The sequence below is a fragment of the Panthera onca genome, chromosome A1, assembly GCF_046562875.1.
Source record: "Panthera onca isolate mPanOnc1 chromosome A1, mPanOnc1 haplotype 2, whole genome shotgun sequence".
In the NCBI taxonomy this organism is placed as follows: domain Eukaryota; kingdom Metazoa; phylum Chordata; class Mammalia; order Carnivora; family Felidae; genus Panthera; species Panthera onca.
In genome coordinates this window covers 239,387,001-239,402,070 of record NC_138339.1, presented here as the reverse complement: position 1 = coordinate 239,402,070, position 15,070 = coordinate 239,387,001, and the positions used below count along the sequence as shown (strand labels likewise).

The following is a 15,070-nucleotide window of genomic DNA, read 5'->3' as shown; positions in this document are numbered from 1 at the left end:
ATTTGAAAATTTGCCTGCTCTATGGGCATCTGGACTGAGGCTGGCTGTATAAAAATCAACTCAGAAATCTGCTAGAAACACAGATTCCTGGGCTGTGTGTTGGGGGACCCGTGGCCCGTAGTCTACATTAATTTGATCCTTATGATTTTATAACTGGGCTTAGCACGATTTTGACAGATGTGGATGTGCTTCAGGGGAAACGTCACATCCTGACCCTATAAATACTAGTTCCAACTGAGAGGTGCCCATCTTCTGTTCGTGTTAGAACAGTCATGTATGGGGAAGAGGCACAATATGATAAAATTTAAAATCCCAAGCATCTTGTAAGTAAATTTGAGATTGTGGCACATTTTCTACCAAGCACATCTCTTTGGTATTAGCACTGAACCTAAATATTAGTTCCTGATGAGTGTTGGACAGCTGGCTTCTATGAGCAGAATCTAGAAGACCACTCCTAGGTCTCTTTTAGGGCCGAAGTTAAACGTGAAACAATCAATTCTTCTCTCAGCTTATGCCTTCCATTTTTCGAACATTGAAGATTTAGCAACTGATTACCAGTCAGAAGGGACAGTCTCTGTCTTGTATATGATACCTTGTATTAGTATGTTTTGAATAGGAAACTAATCTCTTAGTTTTGCTTAGTAATCGCTTAGAAGCAATTACTTATAGCTGAGTACTAATTATAATCTCAAATGCCACATTAATCCTGAATCCATACATTTAAAAGTTATGTTAGCAAAAAAGTAAAAATAAATCGTCTTAGTGTCTAATAAGTCATATCCAGAAATAAATTTAGGTTAACAAGTATCTTCATGTTTCTGAGGTTGGCTAATGATGGATGAGATCTGTAGCACTATCTCTAAAAAGATTTTTGGCTGCGGTCTCACAATTAATTTCTCACTGTGGTGAGTTTTTCTCACGGCGCTCTGATATCGGAATAATTTCAAGGCGTTCTGTCATTTCACCAACTTTTTTGCCTCTTAAAATGGCCTGAAAAGGCCTTGGCCAGTGGAACCCTGTTCTTCAATCAGCATTCACCTAAGTACTCCTAGTGGGAGGGAGAAACCATAGCAACGGCAGTTCTGGCGGTTGGGGAAGTTGTTTCGCAGAGCCTCAGAGAGCTACTGTTGGGTCCCCCTCAGGATGGCAAGCTAATGAGCCTTCTTTCCTTCCCAACAGCTATGCCACAAAACTGGGAGAAGAGGCATTAGTCTTCAAGACCCCAATTAATTCAATACGTATAGTGGCACTCACTATATGAAGGGACATGTTTTGGGGGTAAAGCGAATTTGTTCTCTTCTGTCCAGGAGCCCCCACCCTAGAGGGGAAGCAAAGAGAACACAGGAGTGCAAACACAAGCAGGGCAACCCTGGGGAGGAGGGGGAGGAGGGAGTGGTTCTGGGGCGAGGCAGGGAGAATCTTGGGAATGAAGACTTTGAATTACTTTAGAAAGAAAGGCTGGAGGAAGGGGCAGACAGGGAGGACATTCTAGGCAGGAGAGAGTTGGTGCAATGCCCAAAGGTGGGGATAAATAAGCAGTCCTCAGGAACCAGAGTGCGTACATGGGCAGACTGGGGGTGGGGAGCACGGAGACGTCAGTGGGAGAAACCTGGAAGTACTTGCTGATGTCAGAGGATTTGGGATTTTACTTTGTGTTCAGTGGTGACTTTGCCCACTTTTGGATTCAGCCGTCAACGCTCCCTCCCTGGCACTTCAGGGGCTAGCCACACTAAATCGCTACTCCTGCGTATGCCGTGTTGCTTCCTCCATGTCTCGTCAGAAATCTCCATTCCTCCCCTCTCTCCCGCTTAACTTCTAATCATCCTTTGAGACTCACCTTCTTCAGGACACTGCCCAGATAGGTTGGCTGCCTCCTCCCACCCCAACGACTTCCACTGACTCCTGGTTTATCACCATCATATTGTTGCATTTTCACATTATTTTAGAATTTTCTGTTTGTAGCTCTAGCTCCTCCACTACACTGTAAAGAGACACAATATCTCAGTCATCATTCTGTCCCCTGACACTCAATACAGAACCTGACTCCCAGGAGCCTCTTAGTATGAGTTTGCTGAGTGAGTGTGTCCGGCCCAGATCCAGGTTTCAGTGGAATGACCCTGGAAACTGGAGGGAATGAGTAACAGATGTGGAAAGGCTAGTTGGAAAGCCACTGGTAAGGTCCCTCAAAGAGGGAATGATGCCAGGGTAGCAGGGAGAGGCACTCGAGATCCAACGTGGAGCTGTAGGAGGTATGATTTGGCCTCTGTTGGCAGAGGGAGGAGTCAGGAGGGAGAACGAGGGGGCTCACATCACGTCTCCCAAGCTGTCCCCAGCCCACACGTGTGCTTCTTTTGACCTGCAGAACGTGTGCTTCTTTTGACCTGCAGAATATTAGCTTTAAAAACAGCATTTTTCACAGATCTAGAACAAACAATCCTAAAATTTATATGAAATCACAAAAGACTTCAAATAGTCAAAGCAATCTTGAAAAAGAAAAACAAAAGTGGAGATATCACAATTGCAGATTTCAAGTTATATTACAAAACAGTAGTAATTAGGACAGTGCGGTACTGGCATAAAAATAGACACATAGATCAATGGAATAGAATAGAAAACCCAGAATTAAACCCACAATTATATGGTCAATTAATCTTTGACAAAGGAAGAATGAATATACAATGGGAAAAAAACAGTCTTTTCAACAAATGGTGTTGGGAAACCTGGACAGCCACATGCAAAAGAATGAAACTGGACCACTTTCTTTCAACACACACAAAAATAAACTCTAAATGGATTAAAGACCTAAATGTGAGACCTGAAACCATACAAATCCTTGAAGTGTGTACAGGCAGTAATCTTTCTGACCTTGGCTATAGCAACATTTTTCTGATATGTCTCCTGAAGCAAGGGAAATAAAAACAAAAATAAACTATTGGGACTACATCAAAATAAAAAGTTTCTGCACAGTGAAGGAAACAATTAACAAAAGGCAATCTACTGAATGGTAGAAGATATTTGCAAATGATATATCCAATAAATGATATATCTGATATATATCAAATATATCCAATAAATCAATACATAAAGAACTGATACAACTCAATATAAAAAAAAAGAATCCAATTAAAAAATGGGCAGAAGACATGAACAGACATTTCTCCAAAGAAGTCATACAGATGGCCAACTGACACATGAAAAGATGCTCAACATCACTCATCATCAGGGAAATACAAATCAAAACTACAATGAGATATCACCTCATTCCTGTCAGAATGGCTAAAATCAACAACAAAAGAAATAACAAGTGTTGGCAAGGATGTGGAAAAAAAGAAACCCTCATGCACTGCTGGTGGGAATGCAAACTAGTGCAGTCACTGTGGGAAACTGTATGGAGGTTCCTCAAAAAATTAAAAATAGAGCTACGTTATGATCCAGGAATTGCACTGGGTATTTACCCCCAAAATACAAAAACACTAATTCAAAGAGATACACGCACCCCTATGTTTATTGCAGTATTGTTAACAATAGCCAAACTATGGAAGCAGCTCAAGTGTCCATTGATAGTTGAACGGATAAAAGTGACACACACACACACACACACACACACACACACACACACACTGGAATATTAGTCAGCCAAGAAAAAGAATAAAATCTTAGCATTTGCAACGACATAAATGGAGCTAGACTGTATAATGCTGAACAAAATAAGTCAGTTAGAGAAAGACAAATACCATATGATTTCACTCATATGTGGAATTCAAGAAACAAAACAAATGAGCAAAGGAAAAAACAAGAGAAGAGAGGCAAACCAAGAAACAGACTCTTAACTATAGAGAACACACTGATGGTTACCAGAGGGGAGATGGGTGTGGGATGGGGGAAAGAGGTGATGGGGATTAAAGAGTACGCTTATCATGATGAAAAAAATGATAAAAAAAATAAGAACTGTAAAAAAAAAAAAAAACCTTTGTTGCCAATATTGTAAAATCAGTAAATTTTTACATAAAAACACCAATTTCTAGCATTGATTGAAAGATCAAGTAACACTGGACCCACAGTATCATAAATCAAGAAGGAGCCAGAGCTGGGAAGCAGCTGCCATCTTTGGAGAGAACCCATTGGCTACTTTACCCATTTGCTGTTGCGGCCTCTGTGAGTGTCAGTCTTGCACTAAGGGGCCAAACCTGGGAGACTGGGGAGAATGTCTTTAATCAGTGTAAAAAACCCAGGTAAACGGATGTTTTCTTACTTCAGAGGAAAATAATTTGTTCCATTTTTTACATGATAAGTTTGAGGTGTCCACAGAGTCTTTATTGGACGCCTCTTGGAGATAGCTTGAAATATTAGTCTGAATAACCCATTTTGAAACCTGTAATAAATTAAAGTAGCTAGGTAATGGCCATCAATGGTTGCTGACATCGCCACTGGGAGACAACGAGACATATGCCTTCTGATGGGAATATATAATACCACCTATAAAACAGTCTTGCAAAAGGAAAAAAAATCTCCTAAGCCTTTAAATCTAACTATCAGTTTATAGAATATACAAAAGATAGAAGAACATACTAAATACCTCAAATATGCAATCAGCAAAGTCCAGGCTATGAGAAACTCTAGGAAACAAATGATCTAGCTTCTCAGAAACAAAAAGTTGCAAGAAAATAAAGAGAGGAGTAGGGGAACCAGTAGATTACAGAGGCTTGAGAGACATATTAACTAACTGCAATATACAGATTTCATTGATTTCTATTTAAACTACTATTTAAAAATAAAGAAATATTTAGCTCCCAGGATGATGGAGTTGATGTACTTTTCCCAATTCTTCTTGCCAAGTACAACTAAAATCCTTGGAAATTATAGAAACAAAAACATAAGAAGACCCTGAAAAGTGGAGAGAAGAAGGCAGACCAGGGAGGGACCTTGGGACTCACATGGTGGTGGGTTTGCCTGGGTGTTCTTTTTGCATCACAAATCTCAGACTTGGAGTTGAAGAAGCCAATAATCCAAAATACCAACGGGTGCAGACAAAATCCCCCAAACCTAAAAATCCAAGATAAACATTCTGCCTCTAGCCAAAGGGCCAGGAAAAGGGAAGCGTAGCAAGACAGAAAAGTTTTAGACAATGACTGCTTTACTCCAGTCTAGCATCAGAGAAATAACCTATACCCTCACGTTGATACCAGTAAAGGCCAAAAAAGGAGCCTAGACTTAGTGAGGCTACAATGAGCTGTCCCAACACCCCCTCTGGGGTGGTGTCAGAGAAGGTCAAGTAGGGAGCTGGGACTTTCATCCACTGGTTGGTAAAAAGGGTCCCATAGCCTGTGGTTTCAGTGGATGCCATGTGAGGAGCCTGAACTCTACCTCCATCAGGAAGTCATGACGTATCTCCCCCCACCCCCCAGAGTTGGCGTCAAAGGAGGCCTAGTGGAGAGCGAGGGATTTCACCATTGCCCACTAATAACAAGGCCACAACCACCAAGGTGTCAGTAGAGATCACATTGGGAGATGGAAACCCTCCCTTCCCAGAAGTAAAGAGGGGCCCTTCTTCACCTTGAGTGTCAATGGACGTCAAGTGAAAAACCTGGACTTCTACCTCCGCCTGAGAGTAACGCGACTGTGCCCACCCCATCCTTCTTCCCCTCTTGTGGTGTCAGAGAAAGCCAGTTAAAATAAATGGTTTAAATGAAATAGATCCAGAATCTTATAATGTAACACCAAAAGTGTCTAAATTTCAATCTAAAATCCCTTATCATACCAGGATCTGAAACTGAATGATAAAATCAATAGATGCAAAAGCCAAGATGACAGAAATGCTAGAATAATCTGATAAAAATTTTAAACCAGTCATGATGAAACTACTTCAACATGCAATAACAAACATGTTTGAAACAAATGAAAAATAGAAAACCTCAGCAAGAAATAGAAAGTCTCAGCAGAAAAATAAAAGATATAAAGAACAAATTTGAAATTTTTGGAGCTAAAAAACACATTAACTCAAATGAAAAGCTCAGTGGGTGGGCTCAACAGCAGAGGGATGGAAGAGAGAAAAGAATCAGTGGGCTATAATAAAAAAACCACTTGATCAGAACAAGAAAGAGAATATAGAATGGAAAAAAAGAAGGGACTCTCAGGGACCTGTATTACTATAATAAAAACCCTAATGTTTGTGTCATTGGAGTTCCAGAGGAGAGTAGGATAAGGGCAGGACTAAAAAGAGTGCTCAAAGAAATAATGGCTGAAAACTTTCCAAATTTAGCAAGAGGCATAAACCCACAGATTAAAGAAGTTAACACTAAAGAGGATAAATCCAAATAAATGATGCCAAAATACATGATAAATAAATGTCTGAAAACTAAAGACAAAGAAAATAATCTTGAAATCAGCCAGAGAAAAATAATACCTTAATCATAGGGAAAAACAATCCAAATTATAGAGGATTTCTCATCAGAAATCATGGATGCCAGAAGGAAGTGGCACAATATTTTTTAAGTCAACCACAAATTCTAATACCAGCAAAAATATTCTTCATTGAATAAAGAGGAAATCCAGGCATTCACAGATGAAAGAACATTTATAAAATATTTCACTAACAGACATATCATAAGAGAATGGCTAAAGGAAGATATTTATATAGAAAAGAAATAAAGGAAGGAACTTTAGAACATCAGGAAGGAATAAAGAATATAGTAAGCAAAAATATGAGTAAATACAATAGAATTTCCTTCTCCTCTTGAGTTTTCTAAATTTGACAGTTGGAACATAAACTATAACCCTCTCTAATGTGATTCTAGATGTATGGAGAGGAAATGTTTAAAACAATTATAGAGAAAGGTAAAGAAATGGAATGGGAGGTAAGATTTCTATATTTCACCTAAATTGGTAAAATAATGATGCAGGTAGACTGTGACGTTATATATATAATGTAATATCTAAAGCAACCACTAAAAGAGCTATACCAAGATGCATGCAAAGCTGCTAGATAAATAAATAGGAAATTATAAGAAGCATTTAAGCAAACCACAGGAAGTCAGGAAAAAGGAAACTGAAATAAAAAAAAAAATAGATGTAAGAAACAGGAAACAACAACAACAAAAAAAACCAAAGTGGTGGACTTAAGCTTTACATTATCAATAATTACATTAGATATAAATGGTCTAAATACACCAATTAAAAGACATAATGACAGAATGGATTATAAAACATGACCCAACTAGGTACTGTCTATAAGAAATTCAGTTTAAATATAATGACATAGGTAGGTTGAAAGTAAAAAGATGGAAAAAGACATAAGCAAAGAATCAAAGGAAAGCAGTAATGGCTGTATTAATATCAGATAAAATAAACAAAAAAGTCATCAGACACAGAGAAGGACATCATATAATGATAAAAATGGCAATTGAGTAGGAAGAAATGGCAATCCTAAATGTGTATGCACTAAACACAGAACTGAATAATATACGAAGCTCAAACTGATAGAACTGAAAGGAGAAATGGACACATCTTCAATTAAAATTGGAGACTTCAACACCTCTCTCTCAACAACTGATAGAACAGCTAGACAGAAAATCAGCAAGGATTTAGAAAAACTCAACATCACCATCAACCAATAGGATCTAATTGACATTTCATCTGACAGCAAGAGAATGTTCTTTTCAAGCGCTTGTGAAACATATGCCAAGATAGACCATATTCTGGTTGTTTTTAAATGTATCCAAGATTTGCTTTAATCAGGTAGTATAAGACATGCAGACTTGGAAATGACTGTTGTGAAGGAAAAAGTGTTAACTCACAGTTCTCTGGAAGCAGGGGGCACAGCATACCATGAAGGGCCACGTGGGGGAAGCACCAGAGTCAGCAGGAGACAGCAAGGGTGTGAAGAAATATGGGCAAAACTCTTCACTGTTGTTTCTGTGGGAAAGGCAAGGCAGGGTAAACAGTCTTAGGATTGGCTGCTTTGAAAAATTTCAGCCTGTTGTCTGGTATCTGGCCCTGGGGTGATTAGGCAGGTGGATAGTGGCCCAGAATGTGAGAGTCCTTGAAAGCCTGGTAAAAAATGTGGCTGAGGCTATGAGTTTTGGATTGATTTGTTTGCATATGAAAGATACACTCCTGCGGGAGTTGTTTGCTATCTTTGGGAATTAGCTAGCCATGGGAGGAGCAACTTCCTCAGGGTTAGCAAGACTACAGATGTGAAAAACATTAGAATAAAAGATATTCTTAGTAAATGAGCCATAAAACAAACCTCAATGCATTTAAAGTAGTTGAAATAATAAAGAGCATGTTCTCTGATCACAGTGGAATCAAAGTAGAATCAATGACAGAAAGATAACAAGAAAATCTCCAAACACTTGGAAACTAAAACACACTTCTAAATAAACCATCATGACTCTATATGGAAAACCCAAAAGATTTCACCAAAAAACTGCTAGAACTGATCTATGAATTCAGCAAAGTTGCAGGATATAAAAATCAATGCACAGAAATCAATTGCATTCCTATACACCAATAATGAAGCAACAGAAAGAGAAATCAAGGAATTGATCCCATTTACAATTGCACCAAAAACCATAAAATACCTAGGAATAAATCTAACCAAAGAGGAAAAATCTATACACTGAAAACTATAGAAAGCTTATGAAAGAAATTGAAGAAGACACAAAAAAATGGAAAAATATTCCATGCTGCTGGATAGGAAGAACAAATATTGTTAAAATGTCGATACTACCCAAAGCAATCTACATATTCAATGCAATCCCTATCAAAGTAACACCAGCATTCTTCACAGAGCTAGAACAAACAATCCTAAAATTTGTATTGAACCAGAAAAGACCCCGAATAGCCAAAGCAATCTTGAAAAAGAAAACCAAAGCTGGAGGCATCGCAATCCTGGACTTCAAGCTATACTACAAAGCTGTCATCATTAAGACAGTATGGTACAGGCACAAAAACAGACACTCAGATCAATGGAACAGAATAGAGAACCCAGAAATGGACCCACAAATGTATGGCCAACTAATCTTTAACAAAACAGGAAAGAAGAGCCAATGGGATAAAGACAGTCTCTTCAGCAAGTGGTGCTGGGAAAACTGGACAGCGACATGCAGAAAAATGAGCCCGGACCACTTTCTTACATCACACACAAAAATAAACTCAAAATGGATGAAAGGTCTAAATGTAAGATAGGAAGCCATCAAAATCCTTGAGGAGAAAGCAGGCAAAAAGGGACCTCATCAAGATAAAAAGCTTCTGCATAGCAAAGGAAACCATCAGCAAAACTAAAAGGCAACCAACAGAATTGGAGAAGATATTTGCAAATGACATATTAGATAAAAGGTTAGTATTCAAAATCTATAAAGAACTTATCAAATGCAACACCCAAAAAACAAATTCAGTGAAGAAATGGGCAAAAGACATGAATAGATACTTCTCCAAAGAAGACATCTAGATGGCCAACCGACACATGAAAGAATGTTCAATATCACTCATCATCAGGGAAATACAAATCAAAACCACAATGAGATACCACCTCACACCTGTTAATGGCTAACATTAACGACTCAGGCAACAGCAGATGTTGGCGAGGATGCAGAGAAAGAGGATCTCTTTTGAACTGCTGGTGGGAATGCAAACTGGTGCAGCCACTCTGGAAAACAGAGTGCAGTTGTAAATGGGATAGATTCCTTGATTTCTGTTTCTGTTGCTTCATTACTGGTCTATAGGAATACAACTGATTTCTGTGCATTGATTTTATATCCTGCAACTTTGCTGAATTCATGGATCAGTTCTAGCAGTTTGTTTTCCAGGTTTTGAGGTTTCTCAAAAAATTAAAAATAGAACCACCCTATGACCCAGCAATTGCACTATTAGGTATTTATCCAAGAGATACAGGTATGCTGTTTTGAAGGGGCACATGCACCCCAATGTTTATAGCAGCAATATTAACAATAGCCAAAGTATGGAAAGAGCCCAAATGTCCATTGATGGTTGAATGGATAAAGATGTGGTGCACACACACACACACACACACACACACACACACACACGAGTATTACTTGGCAATCAAAAAGAATGAAATCTTGCCATTTGCAACTACGTGGATGGAACTAGAGGGTATTATGCTAGGTGATATTAGTCAGTCAGAGAAAGACAAATATCATATGACTTCACTCATATGAGGACTTTAAGATACAAAACAGATGAACATAAGGGAAAGGAAATAAAAATAATATAAAAACATGGAGGGGGACAAAACATAAGAGACTCTTAAATATGGAGAAGAAACAGGGTTATTGGAGGGGTTGTGGGGGGGGATGGGCTAAATGGGAGAGGGGCACTAAGGAATCTACTCCTGAAATCATTGTTGCACTATATGCTAACTAACTTGGATGTAAATTAAAAAAATAAATTAAATAAAAATTTAGTGTTAAAATTAAAAAAATAAACCATCATGGGTCAATACATTGTATTGGATGAAAATAAAAATAAAGCCTATCTTAAATTCCACATATGAGTAAAATCATATGGTATTTATCTTTCTCTGACTGACTTATTTCACTTAGCATTATAACCTCTAGATCCATCCATGTGTTTGCAGTGGCAAAACTTCACTATTTTTTATGGTCTAGCAATATTCCATTGTGTGTGTACACACACACACACACACACACACACACACACACACACACACATTCTATTGTGAGATATATATCACATCTTTATCCATTCATCTATTGATGGACACTTGGGTTGCTTCCACTTCTTGGCTATTGTAAATAATCCTAGAGATAGGCGTGCATATATCTTTTCCAATTAGTGTTTTCATATTGCTTGGGTAAATCCCCAGGAGTGGTATTAGTGGATCATGATTCTATTTTTAATTTTTTTTGAGGAACATCCATACTGTTTTCCACAGTGTTTGCACCAGTCTGCAGTATACCTGAAACTATTGTACACTGTATGTTAATTATACTGGAATTTAAAAAAAAAGAGAGAGAGAAAAAAACATTGCAGCTTCAAAAAAAAAAAAAAGAATACTCAAAACTCAATAAAAAGACAATGTCATTAAAAATACATATTGGGGTACCTGGGTGGCTTAGTTGGTTAAGTATCTGATTCTTGATTTTGGCTCAGGTCATAACCTCACAGTTGTGAGACTGAGCCCCATTCTGGGCTCCACACTGAGCATGGAGCCTGCTTGGGATTCTCTCTCTCCTTCTCTCTCTGCCCCTCTCCTACTCAGGTGCACGCTCCCTCTCTCTCTTGATTCCTCTCTCAAAAAATTACAACATACCAAATTTGTGGGACACAGTTAAAGGAATTATGATAAGGAATAGTATAGCACAGAATGAAAAGAGAAAGAGACTCAAGTCAATAATCTAAGCTTCCCCATCAGGAATATAGAAAACAAAGTGCAAAATAAACTCAAAACAAACAAAAAGACAGAAATAATAAAGGTAAGATCAGGAATCAATTAAATTGAAAACAGAAGAAGAATAGAAGAAATTAATGAAACAAAGAGCTGGTTCTTTGAAAAGATCAATAAAATTGACAAAAATTCTAGCAAGACTGACAAAGGGGAAAAGAAGAGAGTGCAATATGGCAAGAAAATGAAATAAAAGACATTTAGAACAGAAAGGAAGAAATAAAACTGTCCCGGCTTGCAGATGATATGGTTGTCTATGCAGAAAATCCCAAGGCATCTTCAAAAATCTCCTAGATTTTTGCAATGCAAGATCACACAATACAAAAACAGAACAAAATCCCCATACCCAAACCATTTATTTCTTTATACTAGCAATGAACATATGGACTCTGAAGTTAAAATAAAAAAGTATTTATAATAAAAGAAAATGGGATACTTAAAATAAATCTAACAAAACATTTATATGACTTGTGTGCTGAGAACTATACACTGCTGATTAAAGAAATAAAAGAAGATATATGTAGAGGAACATACTGTGTGTATGGATAGGAATATTTGAAGATGTTGATTTTCCTCAAACTGATATCCAGATTTAATGCCATTTCTACCAACCCCCCCAAGACTTTTTAGACACAGACAAAATGATTCTAAAATGTATATGCGAAGGCTGATGAATTAGAAGAGCTAAGATAATTTGAAAAGGAAGAATAGAGAGAGAGGAATCACTCTAGCAGGTTTCGAGGGTGATTTATACAGTACAATAATCAAGACTATTTGGTAATGGTGGAGGAATAGACATGCAGATCAATGGAACAGAGCAGAGAATCCAGAAATAGCTCCACACAAATATAAACAATTGATTTTTGACAGAAGTGCAAAAACAACTCAGCGGAGGAAAGATAGCATGTTCATCAAAGGGTGCTGGAGCGGGGCACCTGAGTGGCTCAGTCGGTTAAGCAACTTACTTCAGCTCAGGTCATGATCTCATGGTTCGTAAGTTTGAGCTCCGCGTTGGGCGCTGTGCTGACAGCTTAGAGCCTGGAGTCTGCTTCAGATTCTGTGTCTCCCTCGCTCTCTGTCCCTCCCCTCCTCATTCTCTGTCTCTCTCTATCTCTCAGAAATAAATAAATGTTAAAAAAATTTAAATGAAAAAAAAAGGGTGCTGGAACCACAGGACATCTGCATGCAAAAAAAGAACCTCAACTTAAATCTCAGACCTTATAAAAAATTCAACACAAAATGGACCACAAACTTGAATGTAAAACCTAAAACTATACAGCTTTTATTAAAAAAAAAAAAAAAAAGAAAGAAAGAAAATCTTTGGGATCTTGAATTAGGCAAAGACTTCTTAGACTTGACACTAAAACCACAATCCATCTAAGAAAAAAAACTCGATAAATTGGACTCCATTAAAATGTAAAACTTTTGGGGTGCCTGGGTGGCTCAGTCAGTTGAGCATTGGACTTTGGCTCAGGTCATGATCTCACGGTTCGTGGGTTCGAGCCCCATGTCAGGCTCTGTGCTGACAGCTTGGAGCCTGGAGCCTGCTTCAGATTCTGTGTCTCCCTCTCTCTCTGCCCCTAGCCCACTCGCATTCTGTCTCTGTCTCTCACAAATAAATAAACATTAAAAATAAAAAAAAAAAACAAATAAAATGTAAAACTTTTGGTCTGGAAAAGACCTTGTTAAGAAGATGAAAAGAAAAGCTAAAGTAGGAAAAAATTTGCTAACTACTTTCTGTCCAAGGACTAGTATTTAGAATATATAAAGAATTATCAAAGTTCAACAGAAAAAAAACCAGTCTAATTAGAAAATGAAGGGGCGCCTGGGTGGCTCAGTCGGTTAAGCGTCCGACTTCAGCTCAGGTCATGATCTCGCGGTCCGTGAGTTTGAGCCCCATGTCGGGCTCTGGGCTGATGGCTCGGAGCCTGGAGCCTGTTTCAGATTCTGTGTCTCCCTCTCTCTGACCCTCCCCCGTTCATGCTCTGTCTCTCTCTGTCTCAAAAATAAATAAACGTTAAAAAAAAAAATTAAAAAAAAAAAGAAAGAAAATGAAAAGAATATAAAAATAGCAAATAATCATATGAAAACATGTTTAACTTCATTAGACATTATGGAAATGCAAATTGAACACATCAATCAGAATGGCTAAAATAAAAAATAGTGACAACACCAAATGTTGGCAAGGATGAGGAAGAAGCAGATCACTCATACACTGCTGGTGAGAATGTATAATGGTGCAGCTGCTCTGGAAAACAGTTTGGCAGTTTCTTACAAAATGGAATGTACAACCACCGTATGCCAAGCAATCGAACTTCTGAATGTTTATCACGAGAAATGAAAATGTGTTCACTGAAAAACCTGTTCGTATTTTTCATATAGGCCACAGACTAGAAACAGCCCAGATGTCCTTTGATGAGTGAATGGTTAAACTCTGCACATTCATACCATGGAACATTACTTAGCGCCAAAAAGGATTAGACTATTAGTGCACACCATGACCTGGATGAATCTTCAGAGAAGTATGCCGGGGGAACGAAAATCCAATCTCACAAGGTTGCATAGTGTATCATTTCTTTTATAATAATGTTCTTGAGATGACAAAACTATAGAAATGACGCGCAGATCAGTGGTTTCCAGAAATCAAAAAGGGATGTGATGAGTGGAGACGGGATGGGAGAGAATTGGGCATAGTTATAAAAGGGCCACATGGGAGATCTTTGTGGTGATGGCAACGTTCTACGTCTTGACTGGATCAATGGCAATACGGTGGTTGAGATCTTGTACTATAGTTTCACAGGATATTACCGTTGAGAGAAAGTTCAAGGGGCACATGGGCCTCTGTGTTACTTCTTACACCTACATGTGATTCTCCAATTATCTTAAAATAATGAGAAAAAGAAGAGGAACATTTACAGGACAGTTGGGGAATTATGAACCACGACTGGATTTTGTAACGTGATGGTGGCATTGTGTTTTAGTTTTAAAAGATTAGTCTACTCTTACAAGACTCGTACTGAGATATCTACCAGCAAAACGATGTGTCTGGGACTTGCTTCAGAGGAATCCAGAGTGAGGGACAAGCAGGTGAGAGCCTCCTGGGAAAGCGAAAAAGCACGACTCGATCTTCGGCTGGAGCTGGGTGAGAGGTGCAGGGGGTTTCTCCACATTATACCTTATACGCAGTCACCCAGCACCGAGCTGTGGTTGCCGGCACAACACGGTCGTGAAGCCACTGCCTTCAGAGAGAGTCGGACCTGGTTTGAACCTTGGCTCTGCTACATATGAGGCAAGTCTGGGGCACGTTATTTAACCTCTCTGTAAAGTGTGACAGTATCTCAGGGTAATTGTGCAGACAGGAGATTGCCAAAGAGGAGCACAGGGAGAGAAAAGGAAAGGTCTCCTCTCCAGGGGTGGGAGAGGGAGAGGAGCCAGTGCAGGAGACCGAGGAGCCATTCGAGGTGGAGACCCAAGGTTAGGCCGGCAGGGTCTTGGAATCCAAAAACAAAAAAGGTCTCGGAAAGAGCTTTACGAAGATGAAAACCGGTGAGAAGCCATCAGCTTCGGTGTTCAGCAAGTCACTGGCGCTGACAGAGGCTTGGGTTCAGTGGCCAGGTGGGCCCAGATGAAGGTGCTGAGAAGTGA

The 15,070-nt window shown here is 38.8% G+C and overlaps 1 long non-coding RNA gene across 1 annotated transcript in view; it reads right to left on the bottom strand.

Annotated features, from left to right (window-relative positions):
* Positions 1 to 7,830, bottom strand: part of LOC144616746 (uncharacterized) — a 29,886-nt gene extending 22,056 nt beyond the window's left edge. Inside the window, exon 1 of the long non-coding RNA XR_013556488.2 lies at positions 7,794 to 7,830. This is a non-coding gene — a long non-coding RNA (uncharacterized LOC144616746). The remainder of the gene's footprint in view (positions 1 to 7,793) is intronic.
* Positions 7,831 to 15,070: the final 7,240 nt, after the last annotated feature.